The sequence below is a fragment of the Stegostoma tigrinum genome, chromosome 17 (assembly GCF_030684315.1).
Source record: "Stegostoma tigrinum isolate sSteTig4 chromosome 17, sSteTig4.hap1, whole genome shotgun sequence".
In the NCBI taxonomy this organism is placed as follows: Eukaryota; Metazoa; Chordata; class Chondrichthyes; order Orectolobiformes; family Stegostomatidae; genus Stegostoma; species Stegostoma tigrinum.
The window spans coordinates 50,995,368-51,019,147 of record NC_081370.1 but is presented as its reverse complement, the minus strand read 5'-3'; the positions used below and the strand labels follow the sequence as shown (position 1 = coordinate 51,019,147).

The following is a 23,780-nucleotide window of genomic DNA, read 5'->3' as shown; positions in this document are numbered from 1 at the left end:
ATAAGACATAGGAGTGGAAGTAAGACCATTTGGCCCATTGAGCCCACTCCGCCATTTAATCATGGCTGATGGGCATTTCAACTCCACTTCCCTGCACTCTCCGCGAATCCTGGACAACTGCCGCCTGTCTTTTTGCTCCCTCTTCTTGAATGGCCTCCCGCACCACAGTGCAGTGGTCAGTTGGCTCATCCTCCCTGCAGCCCTTTTCCTCATCCCCACAGGGAACAAGTACTTCGTACCTATTGGACAAGGTCAAGAGCTGAGGCTCCATTGTTCCTGACTGCAGGGACTCTCTACCTGCCTCGCTTACAGTAACACCCTGCTGTCCCTGGCCACTCACTGAATTTGAATGACTTAATCTACCGGGTGTGACTGCCTCCTGAAACAAATCGTCCTGGTACTTCTCCCCCTCCCAGATGTGCCGCAGTGTTTGAATCTCCGATTCCAGCTCATCAACTCCGAGCCGAAGTTTCTCAAGCAACCAACACTTGCTGAAGTTGTGGTCACTGCAGTTTGCAATGGGATCAGCCACATCAACCTGTTACAACACATCACCTGTCCAGCCATTTCTACCTAGTTAATTACTTTGTTAATTTATATAATTTATTATAATGAGTTAATTAAATTTGTTGAAACTTGCTGCCCTCTGACAGCTTCCCGCCCAAAAAATGCCAAAAAAGAAAGAAAAAGAAATTCCCTTCACTCTAGATTGCCAAATGAATAAAAAAAAACTTACTTTACCTTACCAGCCCTCCACACGCAGACTGTGTTTTTTTGTTAGAGGGGGAGGATACTGCATGCGTACTGTTTCGGGTTAAGACAATGCCTGAATATAATTGTTCACCTCCTGGCTCCGCACTCTCACCACTCCCGCCACTTGAAGCAAGTAGGCCGCTCACTCACATATGTTTTCTTTATCAATCAGATTGAAGAATCCTGATGAAAACTTACAGCCTACGCCATGGATTCACAACATTTTATTTCTGGGCCTCCATTGTTGACTCCTTTAGTGCAAAAATTCCCTTTAATACAATACTGGTATTTCTGCTGTATAAATATTAATCATACAATAAAAAATGCTTTACTTTTGCTTGAATTTTAGATTTGCTGCTGATGCTAAGCAATAATTATGTCGATAGGTATGGCAATACTTAAGTTATTAGACTGTTGCTCGTTAGGCACTGAGCGAGACTCATTCAGCTAGATTTAATGCGTTACCAAAGTTGCCAATTGGCCATTTGTTAAACTGAGGTGGGACTTTCACCTCTCAGCTCTATGAAGTCCTGCTTTGAGGAGCTGCTCATTTCTAGCTGCCAGTCAATGTGGGACTAGCTGCTGTCCAGTACCAGCAGTGCCACCAGGAGTGATGGCCACTGGGAGTACTACAGCAAGGTCCATGAATGGGTGAGCAATGTTACTTCCAAATTTGATGTAAGTGTGGGTGAGTTACCAAGACAAAGCAGGCAGGTCCTGGGAGGAGGGATCAGAAGTATTCCCGGAAAATCTATGGTAGAGGCGGGTCTTGTGTAGAGAGCCCCACTGTCACTCCACAAGACCATAAGACATACGGGTGAAAGTAAGGCCATTCGGCCCATTGAGTCCACTCCGCCATTTAATCACGGCTGATGGGCATTTCAACTCCACTTCCCTGCACTCTCCCCGTAGCCCTTAATTCCTTGTGAGATCAAGAATTTATCAACCTGTGCCTTGAAGACATTTAACGTCCCGGTCTCCACTGCACTCCGTGGCAATGAATTCCACAGGCCCATCACCCTCTGGCTGAAGAATTGTCTCCTCATTTCCATTCTAAATTGACCCCCTCCAATTCTAAGGCTGTGCCCATGGGTCCTAGTCTCCCTGCCTAACGGAAACAACTTCCCAGCATCCACCCTTTCTAAGGCATGCATTATCTTGTAAGTTGCTATTAGATTTCCCCTCAACCTTCTAAACTCTAATGAATACAATCCCAGATCCTCAGCCGTTCATCATATGTTGGGCCGACCATTCCAGGGATCATCTGTGTGAATCTCCACTGGACACGCTGCAGCGCCAGTATGTCCTTCCTGAGGTGTGGGGCCCAAAATTGGACACAGTATTCTAAATGGGACCTATCTAGAGCCTTATAAAGTCTCAGAAGCACATCACTGCTTTGATATTCCAACCATCTTGAGATAAATGACAACATTACATTCACTTTCTTAATCACGGACTCAACCTGCAAGTTAACCTTTAGAGAATCCTGGACTAGCACTCCCAGATCCCTTTATACTTCGGCTTTACGAATTTTCTCACCATTTAGAAAATAGTCCATGCCTGTATTATTTTTACCAAAGTGCAAGACCTCGCATTTGCTCACATTGAATTTCATCAGCTGTTTCCTGGAACACTCTCCTAAACTGTTTAAATCTTTCTGCAGCTTCCCCACCTCCTCAGTACTACCTGCCAGTCCACCTAACTTCGTATCATCGGCAAACTTCGCCAGAATGCCCCCAGTCCCTTCATCCAGATCATTAATACATAAAGTGAACAGCTGCGGCCCCAACACTGAACTCTGCGGGACACCACTTGTCACCAGTTGCCATTCTGAAAAAGAGCCTTTTATCCCAATTCTCTGCCTTCTGTCAGACAGGCAATCCTCAATCCATGCCAATAGCTCACCTCGAACACCATTGGCCCTCATCTTACTCAGCAGCCTCCTGTGTCGCATCTTATCAAAGTCCTTTTGGAAGTCTAGGTAGGTAACATCCATTGGGTTTCCCTGGTCTATCCTACTTGTTACTACTTCAAAGAATTCTAACAGGTTTGTCAGGTATGACCTCCCCTTACTAAATCCATGCTGACTTGTTCTAATCCAACCCTGCACTTCCAAGAATTTAGAAATCTCATCCTTAACGATGGATTCTAGAATTTTACCAACAACCGAGGTTAGGCTAATGGGCTTATAATTTTCCATCTTTTGTCTTGATCCTTTCTTAAACAAGGGGGTTACAACAGCAATTTTCACTCTTATGCTGTCTGTATGCCTCTATTCCCTGCCTATTCATATATCTATCAAGATGCCTTTTAATTGTTTCTATTGTATCTGCCTCCCACACCCCGTCTGGCAGTGCATTCCAGGAACTGTGTTTAAAAAACCTGCCTTTTACGTCTCCTTTAAACTTAACCCCTTTTACTTTAGGCCTATGTCCCCTAATAATTGGCATTTCAACTCTGAGAAAACGATTCGGGCTGCCCATTTTATCCATGCCTCTCATAATTTTGTAAACTTTAATCAGATTGCCCCCTCATCCTTTGATGTTAAAGTGAGAAAAACTAACACAGTTCAATCTCTCCTCACAGCTAATACCCTCCAAGTCAGGCAACATTCTGGTAAACAGTTTCTGTACCCTCTCCACAGCCTCCACATTCTTTCGGTGATGTCGCAACCAGAACTGTACATAATATTCCAAATGTGACCTAACTAAAGTTTTATACAGTACAACATGACTTGCCCATGTTTATACTCTTATGTCACAACCAATGAAGACAAGCATGCCATATGCCTTCTTGACCACCTTATCCACTTGTGTTCCCATTTTCAGGGACCCATGGACTCGTATGCCTCGATCTCTCTGTATGTTGATGCTACTAAAGGGTTCAGTCATTTACTGTGTGTTTCCGTCCTGCATTAGGTCTTCCAAAATGCATCACCTCACATTTATCCGGATTAAACTCCATCTGCCATTTCTCCGCCCAAGTCTCCAGCCTAAATCTCAGCCCTCCCTGAATGGAAACAGCAGGAATCTAATATCAAACCTCAGGACTTCCACAAACTATGCCACAGCAAAAAGAAGTCAAAATCACGTTCCTGCAAGTTTATTATTTTTGATGGGATCCCAAGTGTAAACTGTGTGGTGTCTTGCCGCAGATATGCGATATACATTTAAGCCATATGCTCATGATGTCATCAGCATATCATGGCATGTCACATCACAATATAAAACTCTCAGGTCTCCATCTAAACTCTGTCTTCCTGCAACGTGACTCACTAAGAGAAGCATGCTACAGTGCTTCCAAATTGCTTAGTTTGAGTTCAGACAAGCAATTCCAATGTACATGAACTGTAATAAAAGTTCATTCTTCTGTACTGTGTGACCCATGTGACATATTTATGTTTTAAATTTTGGTCTCCTTCTTGGAAAAGGAATATTATTGCATTCAAAGGAGGTCAGAGAAGGTTCAAGTGACTGATTACTAGAATGAAGGGGTATCCCATGAGAAAGGTTGGAGACGCTCTGCCTGTATCCATTGGAGTTGAAAAGACAAAAGGGATTTGACAGAATGGATGCTGAAAGGATATTCCCTTTATGGCTAGAAGTAGGGCACACAGTTTAAAAATATGGAGTGCCTCATTTAAGGTGGAGATGAGGAGAAATTTCTTCTTTCTGAGGCTCATTAATCTGTGAAATTCTTTTCCCCAGACGCTACCGGAGGCTGGAACATTAAATATTTTAAGGGCAAAGTTAGATTTGATTTACAAGAGAACTAAAGGTTTGAGGAAATAAGAAAGTAGAGTTGAGGCCACAATCAGACCACAATCTTATCGAATGGCAGAGCAAACTCAAGTCGCCGAAAGGCTCATTCCTTTTCCTAATTCATATGTTCTTATTTTCCAATACCTTTCGGTACAGGGCTTTGATGGAAAATGATTATACCTGCAGGGATATTCGTAACTAATCTTATTTAGTGGAAACTTGTAATATTTTGAAATTATGATGCAAGTGCTTTTATGAAATCATTCATCATTTTGCTGCTTCTGTGCTGTACTTAAGATTTTCAAGGTCAGGACAACTTTGGGACTTCACATGAATGAAGCACTCAGAGTGAGTTCAGGATTGACTAAGGAGATATTTGGGTCCTTTGTATACTTAAAAGTTTCTTATCTGCTTATAACATGCGGCACAGGGAGCTGGAGAGTTGCTGCTATTAGCACCAAAACTCCTGACCTGATTGCCTATCATCTCCCTCCACCCAAAATAAAACTCCACACTTACTCATTCCTCTGTTCTTGTTTATCCACATTCTCCCTCCTCATCCCAGAACAGTCTCTCACCTGGCCCAGGCTCTGCTTTCTTTTATAAAAGCAAACGCTGTGAATGCCAGTATTCGAAATAAAAACAGTAAGAGAAACGCAGCAGGTTTGGCAGCATCTGTGGGGAGAGAAACAGAGTTAACGTTCCAAGACTGATATGATTCTCATTTTTAGGAACTCGGGAAGAAAAGTTGTACTGGATTCAAAATGCAAATTCTGTTTTTCTAGACCTGCAGAGTTTCTCCAACGCTTTTTTTTAATTTCAGCTTGCTTCTGCTTCTTTCCCTTTTAAAAGATATCCAAATTATTCCTGTCACAAAGCAGTAGTCTTCCACCTCCCCCCCTTCCACAGCCAATTGCCTTCTTCAGTTGCATCAAATACTGACGCATCTTGATTGTTCAAGGTGAAGCTGTGACCTATAGCATGATCTGACTGGATATAGAATCGGTATAGATTGCCCAGCTGGGCATTTGAAGATGTGGCCTCAAATCATATCATGTTATGATGTGGAACTGTAACAGAGTGGGATGTGACTTGGGATGGACAACAGTGGGAGCAGGGTTATTATTGTCACGATCATTGATTGTACTCAACCAGCCCGTTCTTGCCAAATTCAAAACATAATATTCAAATTTAGATGTGATTCCACAATTGGGCAACACTTGCTGGAAGGTGCTGAGTGCGCTAATGGCTACACAATGAGCAAGTTAAGATTTTCAGTTGAACTTGAAATGAGACTTACTGATGCTTAATGGAAGTGGCACATATTCATACTGAGGGATCTGTCATCTTCTGGAAAAAGGGACATTTCCGGGCAGTTTTGAATTAAACAAATACCTGGGGAGAGTAGTTCCCTGGTGCATTCTCCATGCCAATACCATGACCTGTCAGAGCTGGGTTGCCAACCAGTCAATACCTTTATATCCTAAAGTGTAAGTTGTTGCTGTCTTTAGAATTTCCGTTCTGGTATCTGTCCTAATGAGTGCAAGATGGAATTCTTTGACGTGTTTTTTTCCCCCAGTAATGCATATTTAAGCCTTTTCTGCTACCGTTCCAAAGTACCCTGCTGTCTTTTGATCTGTGTTGATCTCTGCCAATAGGCTGGATCAATCAGAAGTAACCTTTCACTGTACTCTTTGTTTTTCATAATAACAATAATCAATGCAACCTAATCATCAAATTATGCACAAAGATCTTGCTGTTGTTGGCTTGGTACTATCTCCCAGTATAATGGATACTGTGTCAAATGGTTGGGCATTAGATTTAGAACTAAGTTATTAAGTTATATTTAACATTAACACATGAATTGTGCAGAATTTATAACACAGAAGTAGCCCATGTCCGTCTTTAAACATTTCATTGCCGATCCAAGATGAGATTTGAAACCTCTATCCCTGGGTTTCGGCAGTGAGACTAGTTGAGTGTGGGTCTTATTCACATTTCAAAGAGGGTGCATAAGACCTTGCCTTTTGTAGTCATTTGTTGACCCCTACTGGACTCAGTCAGAAGGACATCACAGGAATAATAACATACCACATTCCAACTCACCCAGGCTCCTTCGATAACAATGTCAAAACCTGTGAACTTTACCATCTTGAAGGACAAGGACAGTAAATGCATGGAGACACCATCACCTGCAAGATGCCCTCTGAACTGCAAACTATCCACGCCAAAAGCTATATTGCCAATCCTTCGCTGTCAGTATGTAAACATCCTGAAATTTCCTTCCTATTAGTACGACAGGTATACCTGCACTTCATGGACTGCAGTGGTTGAAGAAGACAGCTCACACCAACTTTTCAAGGGCATCTAGGGATGAGCGGCAAATTCTTGCCCAGACAGTGAGACCCACAGCCCATGAAAGATTTTTTTTAAAAAAGGATACACGTCAGAGAATCTGGAATAATATATACTCTTATGTTAGATCAGGCACATCTTTATTTTAATTTGTTCATGTGTTGAGGGTATTGCTGGCTATGTTAGATTTACTGTGGAGCCCCAATTTCCCTGGTGAAGGTGGTGCTGTCTTCTTGAACCGCTGCAGCCCTTGATGTGTAGGTATAGCCACAGAACTGTTCGAAAGGGAGTTTCAGGATTTTGACCCAGTGACAATGAAGTGACAGCAATTTGCTCCAACTAAGGATGATGTGTCTTTTGATGGGAAACTTACCGATGGTGGTGTTCCCATGCACTTGCTGCTGTTGTCCTGCTAGCTAGTAGGGATTGTCGATTTGGATGGTGCTGTTGAAAGAACCAAAGTGTTTTGTTGCAGTACATGTAGATGGGACAAGCTGCTATCACCATGCATTGGTGGTGAAGGGAGTGAATGTTGAAGTTGTGAGTGGGTATCAATCCTGGATGGAGTTGAACTTTCTTTTGATTTGATTTGATTTATTACCATCAGATACACCAGAGTACAGCAAAAAGTGTCATTTTATGTGCTATAGGTAACTCACACAATACGAGTGCATCAGGGTAACAGAACAGAGTACAGGATACAATGTTAGAACATTGCTAAGGTGCAAAAAGAAATTAACATTAAAGGTCCGTTTAAAAGTCTGATAACAGCAGGGAAGAAGCTGCTCTTGAATCTGTTCATATATGCATACAAACTTTTAGGTCTTCTGCCTGAGGCAAGAGGGTGGGAAAGAGTGTAACCGGAGTGGGAGAGGACTTTGATTATGTTGGTTGCTTTCCCAATGGCATGGCAAGTATAGATGAGGTCAGCGAATGGGAAACTCATTTGCGTGATGGACTAGGCTATGTTCACAACTGTCTGTAGTTTCTTTCAGTCTTGGGCAGGGCAGTTGCCATAAATACCATGCTGTGACACACCCAGATAGGATGCTTTCGATGGTTCATCTGTAAAAATTTGTAACAGTCTTTACGGGTGTGCTAAATTTCCTTAGCCTCCTGAGGAAGTAGATGCTTTGCTGTGCTTTCTTGACCATAGTGTCAATGTGTGTGGATGAGGACAGACTGTTGGTAATTGTCACTCCCAGGAACTTGACGCTCTCGACCATCTCCACCTCAGCCTCATTGATGTACATTGGGGCGTGCCCTCCACTCCACTTCCGGAAGTCAGTGACCAGCTCCTTCAGTTAGCTGATGTTGATGGACGGTTTTTTGCCTTTACACCATGCTGCTAAGCACTCTGCCTCTTTCCTGTACTCCATCTCATCGTTGTTTGAGATCCAATTTATAACGGTGATGTCATCAGCAAACTTGTGAATGGAGTAGAGGTGGAATTTGGTCACACAGTCGTGAATGTAAAACAAGTATAGTAGGGAGCTGAGTATGCAGCCTTGTGGGGCACTGGTGTTGAGGATTACTGTGGAGGGGATGTTGTCGCCGATCCTGACTGATTGTGGACTGTTGATCAGGAAGTTGATAATCTAGTTACAGAGCAGGGAGCAGTGACCTAGATCCCAGAGTCTGGAAATGAGCTTGTTCAGAAGTATGGCGTTAAAGGTGGAGCTGTAATCAATAAGTAGGAGCCCACCATAGGTATCCTTATTGTCTAGATGTTCCTGGGATGAGTGTAGGAAACGGCATCTGCTGGTAGGTGAATTATAAGGGATCAAGGCAATCTGGGAGACTGGAGTTGATGTGAGCCATAACCAAATTTCAAATGAATTTCGGAATTATGGATGTCAGAGCTATCGGGCAGTAGTCATTGAGATACATTGAATGATTTTTCTTTGACACTGTCATGTTGATGATCTTCTTGAAGCAGGTGTAGTAATGAGAATTTAAAGATGTCTGTGAATACTCCCACCCAGCTGGACCGCACAGGATCTGAGTGCATGGCTGGAAACTCCATCCAGGCCGATCACTTTTCGTGGGTTCTCCCTTAAAAAGGCCGATCTAACGTCTGTGGTGGTGAGCGAGGGTATGGGTGCGTCTGAGGCTGATGGGACAAGTGATACCGTTTCACTGCCTTTTTGTAAAATGTTTCTGTAAGAGTTCTGTAAAATTGCAATGATCTCACTGTGCGAGGATGCACTGTTGCCCACAATTCTGTTCAACTTCACTTTGTAGCCCGTTGTGACATGTAAGCCTTGCCACAAACAGTGAGTGTTCATGTAGTTAGTCTGGCTCTGAAGCTTAGTTTGGTATTGCCTCTTGGCTTTGTGAAAGTCATACCTGGATTTCCTGTATAGGTCAGAGTCACCCGACTTGAACGCCTCAGACCTGGACTTCAGTAGGGCATGGATCCCCTGATTCATCCATTGTCTCCAGTTGGGGAATGTTTGGATTAATTTATTTTGCACGCTGTCTTCTTTCTGCTTACTGTAAAGGTAGTGGCATACTCATTTAGGTTGGCCACCGAGTTCTTGAATATGGACCAGTCCACCAACTCTAAGCAGACCCATAGAAGCCCTTATATTTTCTCAGAACAACACTGTGCTACTTTCTGTACTGGGCCCTCAATATTGTTGGAGCTGTCATGATCCAGGCAAGTGAAGGGTGTTCTTTCACATTCTTGACCTGTGCTTTGTAGATGATGGTCAGGATTTGGGAGTCAGGAGGTGAGATACCCACTGCAAAATTCCTAGCCTCTGACTTGCCTTTGTGGTCATAGTATTTATATGGGTAGGCCAGTTTAGTTTCTAATCACTGATGACACCTAGGATGTTGATAACAGGAGATTGTAATGCCATTGAATGGTTACATTCTTTATTGTTGGGAATGTTATTTTGCCAGTTATCAGCCTGATGAAGTCCTGGTCTTGCTGCATAAGGAGATGAACTGATTCTATATCTGAGGATGACAAGGTGACATGTACAGCAGGAAAACAAAAAGGTGAATAGATAGAACATTTAGCTAACAAAATAAGAAAGCAGTGAGTAGGGCTAAAGGATATTTATTCAGATTGGTGGAAGATAGAAACTGGTGTTAAACAAGGAAGAGTGCTAGTACTGCTGTTATTCATAACTCACATTAATGACTTGGACTTAGAAATAATGAATTCAGTATCAAAATTTGCAGTCAATGTCAAACTGTATTATGCACTAACAATGCAACATGGTATAAGAAGACACTAGAAGAATTGCAGACTGGGCTGTTAACTAACAATTTAGCGCAGATGACTGAAGTGATGCACTTTGGTATTTCTGTTCCCCCTCCTACCTATACTTGGAAAGTAAACAATTAATTGAGGTAGAGGACCACAGGGACCTACGGATGTTGATGAAAAACGTCATTAAAAACAGAATTGAAGGTCAGCAAAGCAATTAAAAATTCTAATAAAGCTCTAGGATTTATTTCAAGGTGTTGTGAATTTAGAAGAAACAAAGTTATGCCAACCTTGTAAACAGCATAAGTCATTCACAAATCTGATAAAAAGGAGAAGGGGATGCAATGTCCGAGTGGTATTATCACTAGATTATTAATCACGAATTCAGCTAATGTTCTGGGGAACTGGGTTTGAATTTTGCCTGGGCAGATGGTGGGATTTAAATTCAATAATAATCTGGAGTTAAGAATCTACGGATGACAATTGATAGAAAAACCACTCAGATTCACTGATGTCCTTCAGGAACGAAATCTGCCATCCTCACCTGGTCTGGCCTACATGTGACTCCAGACCCACAACAGTGTGGTTGACTTTTAACTACCCTCTGAAATGGCCTAGGTGAAGTGCTCCCCTTTGGGTGCTTTAGTTTTAGTTCTCAGAGGGTGCTCAACCTCTCCTTTATAACAACTGGGGACTTCATCATCTTCAAGTTGTCTAAAGGTTTTGAGAAGATTTGTAGCTTGGGTTGTGGATCAGGTTATAGACTTGCTCATCGAACTGGTGCTGTTAGTTGTAGACGTTTCGTCACTCCTGCCAGGTAACATTGTCAGTGCGCCTCTGGTGAAGCATTGCTGTTCTGTCCCACTTGTTAATTATACGCCTCGGCTTGCTGGGGTGATTGGCATTACTTCTGGTTCTGTTTTTCAGTGGTTTGTATATCGGGTCCAGTTCAATGCGTTTGTTAATGGAGTTCCGGTTGGAATGCCAGGCCTCCAGGAGTTCCCATCCACTCCTCCCAAGAACTCCTCAACATCATCAAGGACATCAGAATAGAAGAGGACAAGATAATGATATTCTTCAATGTAACAGCACTTCTTACATCCATAAACATTGAGCTGGCCAAAGAGACAATTACCACACTGTTGGACGAATCAAGAAGGCAAGCATCCCATGACGCCACCAGCATTGACAAGGACAGTATCCTGAAACTGATGGATCTATGCCTCACTACCCACTTCACCTTCAATGGCCATATATCCAAACAAATCAATGGGACACCAATGGGATCCCCAATATCAGGACTGATTGCAGAAGCGGTCGTGCAAAGGTTAGAATGAACAGCGCTCCCCACTATACAACCCAAACTCTGGGTTTGCTATGCAGATGACACCTTCATGATTATTAAATGCACAAGACTAGAAGAAACCCACTGATACATGAAGAACATCCTCACTGGGATAAAGTTCACAAAAGAAGATGAAAACAATCACTGACTACCCTTCCTAGACATAATGGTAGAACGTAAGAATAATGTGGAATTCCAAACTAGCGTATACAGAAAGACCACACATACCCACCAGATACTTCATTACTCCAGCAACCACCCCAACACCCATAAAAGGAGCTGTGTCAGGACATTATTCAAATGAGCCATAACACACTACAGTAACCCAAAATTGCACAAAGCAGAACAGGAGCACTTATACGAAGTTTTTAAATGAATGGGTACCCAAAAAGCACAATCCACAACAGACCACAACACAGCCGGACACACTAGTCACCCTACCATACATTAGAAACGTATCAGAGATGTCCACAAGACTACTCAGACCCCCATGTATTAGGGTAGCCCACAAACCAACAACCACACTGTAACAGCTACTGATGTATGTAAAGGATTCCATGCCCACAACCAATAAAACTAATGTAACATACAAAATACCATGCAAGGACTGTGAAAAATGTTACATAAGCCAAACTGGAAGAAAACTGACAACAAAGATACACGAACACCAATGAGCCTCCAGGAGACATGGCCAATTCTCACTCGTCTCAATACACATAGACAAAGGAGGACACAAATTCGGCTGGGACAACATATCCATTTTAGCACAAGCCAAACAGAGACATGCCAGGGAATTCCTGGAGGCCTGGCATTCAAACTGGAACTCCATCAACAAACACATTGAACTGGACCCGATATACAAACCACTGAAAAACAGAACGAGAAGTGATGCCAACCACCCCAGCAAACCGAGGCATGTAAATAACAAGCGGGACAGAACACCAACACTTCACCGAAGGCACATTGACGATGTTACCTTGCAAGATGATGAAACATCTGCACCCAAGCACACTAGCTCGGCGAGCAAGTCTACAACCTCACTCAAGTTGCCATTGGTGCTTAGGGAAATGTCTGAGGATATGGCATCTCTGGCCTACCATTGGACAAATCAGATGTTGCCATTTTGGCATAAGTGACACTCACCAGATGCTGCAATTTAATGCTTGCCTCCACATGGGCTGGCTGCATGCAATGTTTATCCAAGAATAGAGTATTAGGTTTCCTTTTAAGGTGTCCTTGTGTTGTTTATAATAATCATTGCAAAAAAAGGCTGTTGTGATTTCCTGACTCTTCAAAATCTTTTTTGTTGCAGTGCTCAACGAAACCATTAGAGACGATCCTGCAATCATCAACATTATATTCTGTTCAGGGAAATTCTTCAGTCTCTCCAGACTTCATATCTCTGCCAAAGTCACTGAGTCAGCAGAGAAAATCTATTCTAGGTGCCCACAATTGGCATGTTTATGCAAGTGAACCTTAGAGTAAATGAACAAGATTGTAGGAGAGAGATAATGGGAACTGCAGATGCTGGAGATTCCAAGATAATAAAATGTGAGGCTGGATGAACACAGCAGGCCAAGCAGCATCTCAGGAGCACAAAAGGATCTGTTGTAGGATCTGTTTGAATGGAATTAAGACCAGCAAGACTCAGCACATTGGTAGCTGTTTTTGATAGGCCACCAAACAATATGGAAATTTAGGGCACAGTATGAGTCAGCAGCTCATGTAGCAAGGTTTATGTTGTAATCGTGGTGGGTGTCAATCTTTTCTGCTGGGTAAATCTAATGAGCAGTGGTGCTGTGGAATAAATTCCTGTACGTGTGTACAAGGTGATGTTTTGAATATTGTATTGAGGACTAAATAGAAGCAGGCTTTTTAAAAATCTAAAATGGAATGAGAAGGGACTAATCTTCCTGTAAAATAATCTTTAAGGAAGAGTGACCATAATATATTAGAAATATCCATTAAGCTTGAAAATGAAGTTGTTCAATCCAAAACCAGGATCTCAGCAAAGGAAACTTTGAAGGTATGCGGGGCATGTTGGCTCTGGAGGATTGCTGAAGTATATGGAATGTGTAACAATAGACAAGCAGTGGCTGGTATTTAAATAACTCTTAGTTACAACAAATATACACTGCTTTAAGACACAAAAACCGAAAAAGTGAGTCATCTGTGGCTTGCAGAAGGGTCTGCTTTCTCCTTTTCGCCCATCTTCCATCTGAAGAAGACAACTGCCTGGTGAGCACAGCCACTTGATGAGGGCTGTCCCCTAACCCTGAATATTAGTTGACGTACTCTGTTTCTAGGGGTATTTTTTTTAATCTTTCCAGCCAATGAACATTGCATTGATAATAGTATGCATGATGCCAAATAGTTCGGTGACATCATTTCCAGGGAACATAGTGGCCTCAGTGTTCCTGATGGCCTTTATTGCCACCTTCCTTTTGCCCTTGTTTGTTAACGTTTATGTATGGACAAAGATGTTTACTGTAGCGGCAGTTTTATAAAACATTTTTTACTCCGATGTTACTAGAAAATGCTACAAAATTTATTTTTTATGAGGGACCCCCATTTCTGACAGATTTTAATTAGTATCCTCACTCACTGAAATTATTTTATGAAAGGAAAATCACCAAATTAAACTGGCCAAAGCAATCAGCTAATGACAGATTAGCCCAGCTTTGTGAAACTTATGTGAGATAAACAAAGGCAATCTAAGCCGAACTTAACATTTTCAAAAAGCTTTGAATCTCAGATTTCCATTTCCCATTTGATTTCCACCATTATGGACAAGATTCATGTGTTGGAGATGAAAGGGTTGCCTGCAAATTACCTAACTCAGGGAAATGAGCCCAGAGATTAGAACACACGTGTGCTTTTAAGTCAATATTTTGGCAGAGCAGCAGAGAGAAAGGTATGTTTATAACTGGAACTGGAAAAAGCTTGCCCCTGTTTTCTCTCAGTCTTTCTCGAAGGATAGAACCCAATGAGAATGCGAATTGCTGAAATGTTGGGTGGGCACGGTGGCTCAGTGGTTCATACTGCTGCCACAAAGCACCAGGGACCCGGGTTCAATTCCACCCTTGGGTGCCTGTCTATATGGAGTTTGCACATTTTCCCCACATCTGCGTGGGTTTTCTCCAGATGCTCTGGTTCCTTCCCACAGTCCAAAGACATGCAGGATAGGTGGAATAGCCATACTGTAGTACCCAGTGGTGTTTAGGTGATGTGGGTTAGACATGGGAAATGCAGGGGAATGAGTCTGGGTGGGATGCTCTTCAGAGGGGGCAGTGTGGACTTGTTGGGCAGAATGGCCTGTCTCCACTCTGTGGGGATTCTATGATCCATTCAGTATGACCCCAAAGATATCCGTAATGTTTGCTATCATTATGGATACAAGATTGAATAAACATGGTCTAATCTAACACATCAAGGAGACTTTAAGGACTTTTAAACTGCGTATTCTTTCTTTCTTCTTTTTTTACTGGGTACTCTCCCTCTTTTATAGCTTGTACCTGTGATCGTGTGCGTGATTGATATTGCATCTTTACTATCTTTCTTGGGGTTATAAAATTGCTATTCCATTCACCCATGAAAACCTTGTACTTGCTTCCTTATTTAATTCTGGTGAACTGGTGAGCAGCATTTTTATTTGAATGAAGTATAGCTACATGTTAAAAAGAATTTAAATTTTTTTTGTGGACAGTTGAGGGGGTTAAAAAGAGCTGATTCAATCCTTCTCACTTGGTCATAACAAACTAAAGGAAATTAGTATTAGTAAAAATATAATATTGAAGATTATTAAAGTGACTGGAAGTTGACAAATCCAGGTCCCAACGATCTACATCCCAGAGTGCTGAAAGAGGTGGCTGTAGAGATAATGTGTGCATTGATGGTCAACTTTTTTCTCGAAATTCTTTTGATTTGAATATTGCTGAAGAAATACACATTTTGTCAAAGTTTATCCCTTGTATTCTTCTGGAAAATTTAAAAGATTTATCAGTCTAAAGGGAAAACAACCATTTCGTACACTATAAGTATAAATTGCTAAAATGAAAGGACTGCAGGCACTGGAAATCAGAAGTGAAAATGGAAATTGCTGGAAAAACTAAGTGGAGAGAAAGCAGAATTCGTGTTTTGGGTCTAATTCTTCAGAACTACTTGTAGCTAGGCAAAGGCTGGTATATATATTAGAGAAGGGGTTGGGGAAAGGAGAAAGAGTAAATGAGTAGGTGGAGATGGAGTCCAGATGCGGAGAAAAACATACAAAAAAATGGGTAAAGGTCAGCCTGCGAGAATGAATAGCTGCTAATAGAGATCATTAGTGGCTGACTATGGGGCGTATGTGGTAGCAGTCCATGTGACAACAGGGCTCGGTGTGTGGGGATTGGGTTAAGGATGTGGGGGAAAGACCTAAATTTATTGAAGCCACTGATTCCCACAACTACCTCGACTACACCTCCTTTCACCCACCCTCCTGTAAAAATGCTATCGCATACTTCAATTCCTCCACCTCTGCCACATTTGCTCCCAGGATGAGGCATTTTACATCCCAGATATCTTCCTACCTTAGGGGCCAGAATTTCCGCTTCCCTGTCATTAAGGATGTCCTCAAATGCATCTCCTCCATTTCCTACATTTCTGCCTTCAAACCCCCACTCCCCAACAACAATAGGGATAGAGTCCCCTTAGTCCTCACGTACCACCCGACCAACCTCCAAATCCAACGCATCATCCTCCAACATTTTCACCACCTAGAATCAGGTCTCACCAAGTAAAAGATATTTCCTTCCCCGCCCCTGTCCACTTTCCACAGGGTCTGTTCATTCCACAACTCCCTCATCAGTTGTGCCCTCCACACCAACTCCTCCACCATGCCCAATACCTTTCCCAGCAACTGCAAAAGGTGCAACACTTGCCCCTACACCTCCTCCCTCACCTCCATCCAAGGCCCCAAACCATCCTTCCAGCTCCGACAGACAGTCACCTCCACGTGATCCAACCTGATCCATTGTAACTATTGCTCCCGATGTGTGGTCTCCTCTATACTGGGGAGACCAAGTGTAGACTTGGGGACTGGTTCACACGCTCTGCATGCACCAATTAACCCAATCTTCCAGTTGCCATCCATTTTAATTCCCCCTCCAACTCCCCTGGTGACATGTCCATCCTTGGCCTCCTCCACTGTCAGATTGAGGCCAAACGTAAACTGGAGAAACAGCACCTGATATTTCACCTTGGGAGCTTACAGCCCAATGGTCTCAATGTTGACTTGACCAGCTTCAAAATCCCTCCACTCCCAGCCTGTTCCCATGTCCAAGCCTCCCGCTCATCCTTGCCTCCCTGCTCTGACACAACCTGCCCATCTTCCTGCTCATCCATCCACTCCACCCTTCCCACTAATCAATCACAATAACCTCCTAACTGCAAGCACCTATCACCATCCCACCTACCCTTCCCTCAGTCTCACCCCCGCCCTCTATTTAATTCTGCGCTCCCCTCCCCCTCCCCAGTCCTGACGAATGGTTTCGGCCCGAAACATTGACTTTCCTGCCCCTTGGATGCTATCTGACCTGCTGTGCTTTTCCAGCTTGACATCTGTTGAATCTGCAGTTCTTACAGTCTCCACGTCATTGTTACTACATAAGTAGGAATACTGGCAACCATATGATTGGCCAGTCTCTGAAAAATGGCTGAAGTTTTTTTCTACTTTGAATGGCATCATTCAACATTGCCAAAGAGTGTCTGATGATCCTTTAGTTTGGGGTGCCAAAGCAAATTGCCAGTATTCTTTTGCTCATCTATTTTAGTAAGATTTGTATGGTCTGGCCGACATGTAAAGAGAGACAAACAGAAATGTGGTTCACTCTGAACTGATCTTTGAAATTGCCTGGCAAGTCACTCAGGTAAAGGACATGTTCAATTCGATGAATACCCCTCTTCCCAACCACATCCCCTGGAAAAATAAATTGAGAAAAACAGCTGCACTGGCCATTGTTAATTATATTCTTATAATTCTTAGCTAATTCCATGTAAGCTCCCCCTTTGTGCTTCAAGATCCATTATTCATGCTTATCCATATGTTTCTTTATTTCCATTACTTATGTGTCAATCACTTCAGGTAATCTTTTATGACTTAGCTTCTGAATCCCTTTTAATAACTCGAACATTTCTAATGCATTTTCCTCAGTGTTCCAAAACATGTGACTCTGGTATACTTGTGTCTGTTCATAGTTTCAGGGAGGATCTCCAGTTTTGGCAGAAGTAAAAAAAACTCATGCTCATGGTTCATTAACTGCTATATTCCCCACCTAGCTTTGGATACTTTTAATCTACCTGTTCAGGTACATTATGACACATGGTCGTGGCAGTGAGATGTGAATCTAGAGCTCCTTGCCCAGGAGGCAGGAACGCCACCACTGTGCCACAAGCGCCCTCCAGTCCAGCTATATCCACAATGATCTGATTACTTTTCCATTGAAATTGAATGTTCCTCCATCATGAGCTCCCATAGTGTTCCAACTGTGACCTAATACCTTATGTAGATTTATCGTAGCTTTCTTGATCTTATTTTGGGTGCTGTATTTGTCAGACTGGATCTTATTGGCAGAAATTATTTAACCCGCAGAAATAGAGACGGATAATATAGTATGCAATTAACCCACAGCCATTCATTGCACTACAGACAGAATAGATTCATGCTGCTTGCTGCTTTATATGATTAAGTTTTATATTTAGTTAGTGTCACCCACTATGTGCATTGAATGCACGCATCAGTAGTGGACCCAATGTTGTGAGTTGCTAGCATTAAAGGCAGACTGCAGCTCTCAAAAGGGAGAATCTTTGCAGGCATCAAGAAGTGGTGACAGGCATTTCTTAACCTTTCAGTTGGAGACTGAAATGTGCTCTGATATTTTGTGTAATAATTTGCAAGGGAGTACACGCAAACTTTTCAGACACTGCATTGTGCAGGTAATGGTGGAAGAGATGGAAAGTTGAGCTGCCCTGAGTCAATTGGGGTAGGAGGAGTCTATCAACATCTAGTGAGAGGAAGTGACAGTAGTGTTACTCCATGAACATGGACATGCTGCTGGAAGTTGAACACGCTAACACAAATTGCCATTGTCAGTGAGTTCACTTCCAAATAGCATTATTTTACCAAATGCACCACTAACCTCTTCCATTGTGCTCCTGAGATGCTGCTTGGCCTGCTGTGTTCATCCAGCCTCACATTTTATTATCTTCCATTGCTAAATTCAGTATAGTATCCATACCCCGCCCCATGCCCCATCCACCTATAAACAATCTTTATCAAGCAGTGCATCAGCCTCCAAATCAAAGGCTTGTTCTTACTCTTGCACAATCTTCGTACTCACAGGCCACGCATAAGCAGCTATTCAACCATGCCAGTTACATATACGTTGCTAGACACACTCCACTCTGATACTTTTCACAGGTGAAAGTATTTTTAATCCAGTTGGAAGAGATAGCGTTAGGCATAATGAAAAGAGGCATCACTGAGGCGCAGGCAAACTGGCAAGGATGAAGCAATCAATTATGAGAGTATCTGTGTACCTAATCCTCCTTCCCAGTTCTGGTGGAAACAGATAAATCATGCCGGTTTTCATTGCTATTCAGAGATGTTTGTCTGTGAAGATGAGCAGTAAATAGCAAGCCCGTCTGCTTTCCTGAGATGAGCAGAATGAAACGGTTCATTACCCTTCAGATGTTCCAATTTAACAGCTGCACATAAAGGTACAAAGTCCCACTTTGAAGTTATCAGAATTAAACAAAACCATTCGGGGATGACTGACTTCCTTTCAAAAATTTTAATGTTTTTTAAAAATGTGATTAGTTCTTTAGTAGGGTCCCTTACTCTGTAAACTATTGTTTGAAATGTAAGTTTTAGGTGACTTAGGCTTAAACATTCCATAAAAATCTACTCATATGACATTTTAAGACTAATGTATATATGACATTAGAATCCGTACAGTGTGGAAACAGGCCATTCAGCCCTTTGAATCCACACTGACCCTCCAAAGAGAATACCACCCAGACCCACCCCTATAACCTTGCATTTCCCATGTCTAGTCCATGTGGCCTGGACATCGCTAGACACTATGAGCAATTTAGCATGGCCAGTCCACCTAAGCTGCACGCCTTTGGACTGTGAGAGGGAACCAGAGCACCTGGCGGAAACCCACAGAGATATAGGGAGAATGTGCAAACTCCAAGCAGATTGTCACCCAAAGTGGAATCGAGCCAGGTCCCTGGCACTATGAGGCAACAGTGCTGACCACTGAGCCACTGTGATCTGACATCGTATTGCTATCGTGTATTACTCCCCAAAGCAGTGAATTCATAGTCAACTTGACCACTGGAAGTGGGTGAAGGTAAGGTTTTCACCTCTGACTGACAGTCTGTTTGTAAGCAATATATTTTTAGAAATAGCTTTCAGCAAAACTTGGTACATAGATAGGATTTGGTCAAAGAAAGAACTGATTAGGTTTAGGTGAAGATGTGGATCTGGATCCTGGAAACTTTTATAATATCAATTAACATGAAGCAAATTGCCTTTTTTGTTTAAGAATATTATAGGTTGTTAAATTAGAATGTTATTGTTTGTTTTAGAATGTTGTGATTGTCTCACCTGCTTTGCCACAATTTGTCATGTTGTTAAAATGTGAGCAGAACTTTCTCAGCAGGTTGTTGAGTGTGGATTGGCCTAAAGCCTCGTCAGTAAGATGGAAGCTCTTAATAAAACAATTCATATTTCTTGGCTTTATAATTATGTTATGGTCACAACTGATGGTTCAACTGGACAAAGTCAGAACTCAGAATTAGATTTTTTTAAATTTAGTTAACATGGCAGTCAGTCACTAAGCAATAGTCACATGAGGCTGTGGAGATCTTTAACAACAGAACAGAGGTTTATTGCATAAAAGAGACAAACAAAAAAATAACAAAGTAGATCTTCTGGATATGGGATACGAAAAGGTCTCAGAAAACTCATGATAAAAAGTTTCAACCCCAGTTTTTTTACACCGCCAATCACAGACACTCAAATCCAGAGGAATTACACTTCTGTATCAAATCTTTAAGTTCCACTTAACTGATTCTCCCCAGTTTTTGTCTTGTTAACTGTGGAGATTTTTTACATGAATTCTCAAAACCGAGAGCTTAAAACTTCTAATATAAAGCAGATTTTCAGTCAAACCCTTTGGTCTGGAATATCCCAGAACAAAAATTCTGCTCAATTATTCCCTTAGCTACAGTGAAAACAATCCATGTTGGGGAGAAACTATTTTGGTTTCTGACTTAACCAGATTGCCTGTAAACCTGAAAAGATTTCAATCATTGGGTTTTCTAAACAGAATCAATCCTTGAATATTGTTGCGATCCCAGCTGATGTTACTATTGGACAAGTCCAGTTCCAGAATGAAATCTGGCCTGATAGATCATTTTCTAAAAAAAAAACAGGTTCTGGTGAAGTGTATTACCAGACTCACAGCATTAACTCTTGTTTCTCTCACCATAGCTGCTCCCAAACCTGCTAAGGTTCTCCAGAACTCTTTATGTATATTTCAGATTTCCAGCATCTGCAATACCTTTGCTTTTATAGTTTATTTCCTTTACAGCTCCGCACAGACTCTTTTTTCTGGAAGAATCTATTGAATCTGATTTCAGTCAGGTATCCTTTGAATTGAATCCAAAAGCTTTTGAACTTTTTTTTGACAAAACTTTATTTTTTATCCTGGAATCTGCTGAAAATAACATCACAATGTTTAATCTCTCCAGCTATGAACTTATACAGTATCAAAAACCTCCCCATTAACACTCCAGGAGGCTTGTAGTCACCTGCTGTCTGTTACATATCTCAATGTTGCATATTTCAGGAAAGACTAATTAATTTCAATACCTGTTCACAAAAAAACATCCAAATGCCACTAGATTGAAATCAAAACTCATAAAAATAATTCACTTAAATCGCATACTGTCCATCACATTATTTTGAATAGAAAGACAGGCTCTACCTGTTGCAGATCCTACAGCATAAATATTTCATTGAATTCACACTCCAGATGTTCACAGTTACCTGGTCCCTGACACATTCTAGATTCACTGTTACAGAAGGACAGTCTGACCTGGTTTGTTTTTTCAAACAAACTTGACAGAAGTAGCCAATGCTCATATGGCACTATTTTGAAATCCAGCATTACAAATGATCACATAAATGACATGCCTTTCATCACAATTACAGAACACTATCACGTAGGGAAAAGCCTCGAGAAAGTCCTGTATAATTATAAGAAAATTGATTTGACACGACATGGTAGAGTTTTGTGCTGTACTGAGATAAAGTTCAAGTCAGGATGGTGTGAAGCTTGGAGGGAAACTTACAAGTGGTTTTGTTCCCAATCATTTGCTGCCCTTCCTTAAGTGCTGCAGGTTACGTGTTCAATGGAGCAAAATATTTCAAGATGTTTCACAAGAACAAAATAATGTCATGATGTTGAAGAAACATGTATTCTAGAAATCAAGCCCCAATATTCCTGAGTCTGCATAAATGTGCAACTAACTAATTTAGTCATTCAGATGGTTCATTTGTCTGACATTGACCATTATATAAAATAAACAAAACTCACACCGGGTTTCATCAACAAACATGGAAACAGCAACTTATTTATTGTAAAAACTGAAAGAACTGTGGTTTCTGTAAATCAGAAACAAAAACATAAGTTGCTGGAAAAGCTCAGCAGGTCAGGCAACATCTATGGAGAGGAATCAGAGTTAACGTTTCGGGTCAAGTGACCCTTCCTCAGTTTTGTTTATGATTTATTTATTATAGTAAATATATCCATTAAAGTCAAATGGATCAACTACAAATAAGCAAAGCTACACCTTTGTAAAGTCCAAACTGGCACACTTTCATTCACAATTAGATTAGATTAGATTTATTATTGACACATGTACTGCGATACATTGAAAAGTATTGATTTGTGTGCTATTCAGGCACATCCTATCATACATAGCTACATTAGGGTAATAAAACAGAATTCAAAATAAACTGTTACAACAACAGAGAAGGTGCGGAGGGAGATCAACTTTAATATTTGAGCAGTCAGTTCAAAAGTCAGATAACCTCGGGGAAGAAGCTGTTATATATTTTCAAACTTCTATATCTTCTGCCCAATGGAAGCAGGTGGAAAGGGGTATAACCAGGGTAGAAGGGGCCTTTGATTATATTAGTTGCATTCCTGAGGCAGCAGGAAATGTAGATGGCATCAATGGATGGAAGTCTAGTTTGTGTGATAGTTCACAACTCTGTCATTTCCTGCGGCCGTGGATAGAACAGTTGCCATATGAAGTTGTGATGCATCTGGGTGGGATGCTTTCTATGGTGCACCTATAAAAATTGGTAAGAGTCATTTTGGACATGCTAAATTCCCTTTGCTTATTAAGGAAATAGACGTGCCGGTATGCTTAGACAAGACAATGAAAGCAGACAGTTCTCCATAAATTAAATGGGTGAACATTGTAGGCCAAGGGGAAGAATTTCTGTGGCTCAAGAATCCGTTCTGTAAGGTTGGAATGAGGTGTTTTTGGTTTTGCTGATAATACCATGTTGTTGTCAATGCTGAAGCCGCTCAATTAGACCCATGTTTTTGCTTGAGGTAGAAATTTTATTTTTGAATCTTTTAGTGCTGTCTTTTCTTCCTACTGGCAGCGGGAGAGAGATATGATTTTTTTGTTTTGAAGACTTTTGGAAATCTGAAGGTAACTGGTGGCAAATTGTATTTTAACTAATCAAAACGGCTTCTGGGCGGGTTTTTAACCCAAAGATATCCGTTGCCAGCATTGCTCGCAGAAGTATCAAAGCCATCTACTCTGAAAATTACATTACCTTATGCAACCAATAGGGGAACACCACTCAGTTCTGCTTTTAACCTTAGAATTGTTAAAAGAAAGGGTACTTTTCTACAACACAGCAGTCCAGACTTCTAATTTCCCAGTTTATATTTCAAATAAGGGAAGTTCTCCTTTAGTAACACAAAGTAAGACCCTGAGCCACAGTAGGAGATATGACATCATATTTCAAAAAAGCTAGATTTTAAAAGTGTCTTAAAGTAAGGATTGATTTATTGGTTGATTTTATTGTCACATGTACCAAAATACAGTGAAAAGCTTTGTTTATGAGTGGTACAGGCAGATCCCAGCAAGCAAAGGATGTTCAGATCAAAAAGGCTTAGAGACATACAGGTTACATTACACGTTACGTTATTTGAGGCTAGGGTCCATTCAACAGTCTGATAACTGCTAGAAAGAAACTGTTCCTGAACCG

At 41.5% G+C, this 23,780-nt stretch overlaps 1 protein-coding gene across 1 annotated transcript in view; it reads left to right on the top strand.

The window, feature by feature from the left end:
• The window catches only part of cstpp1 (centriolar satellite-associated tubulin polyglutamylase complex regulator 1), a 290,003-nt gene that overhangs the window by 226,308 nt on the left and 39,915 nt on the right, over positions 1-23,780 (top strand). The window lies entirely within an intron of this gene.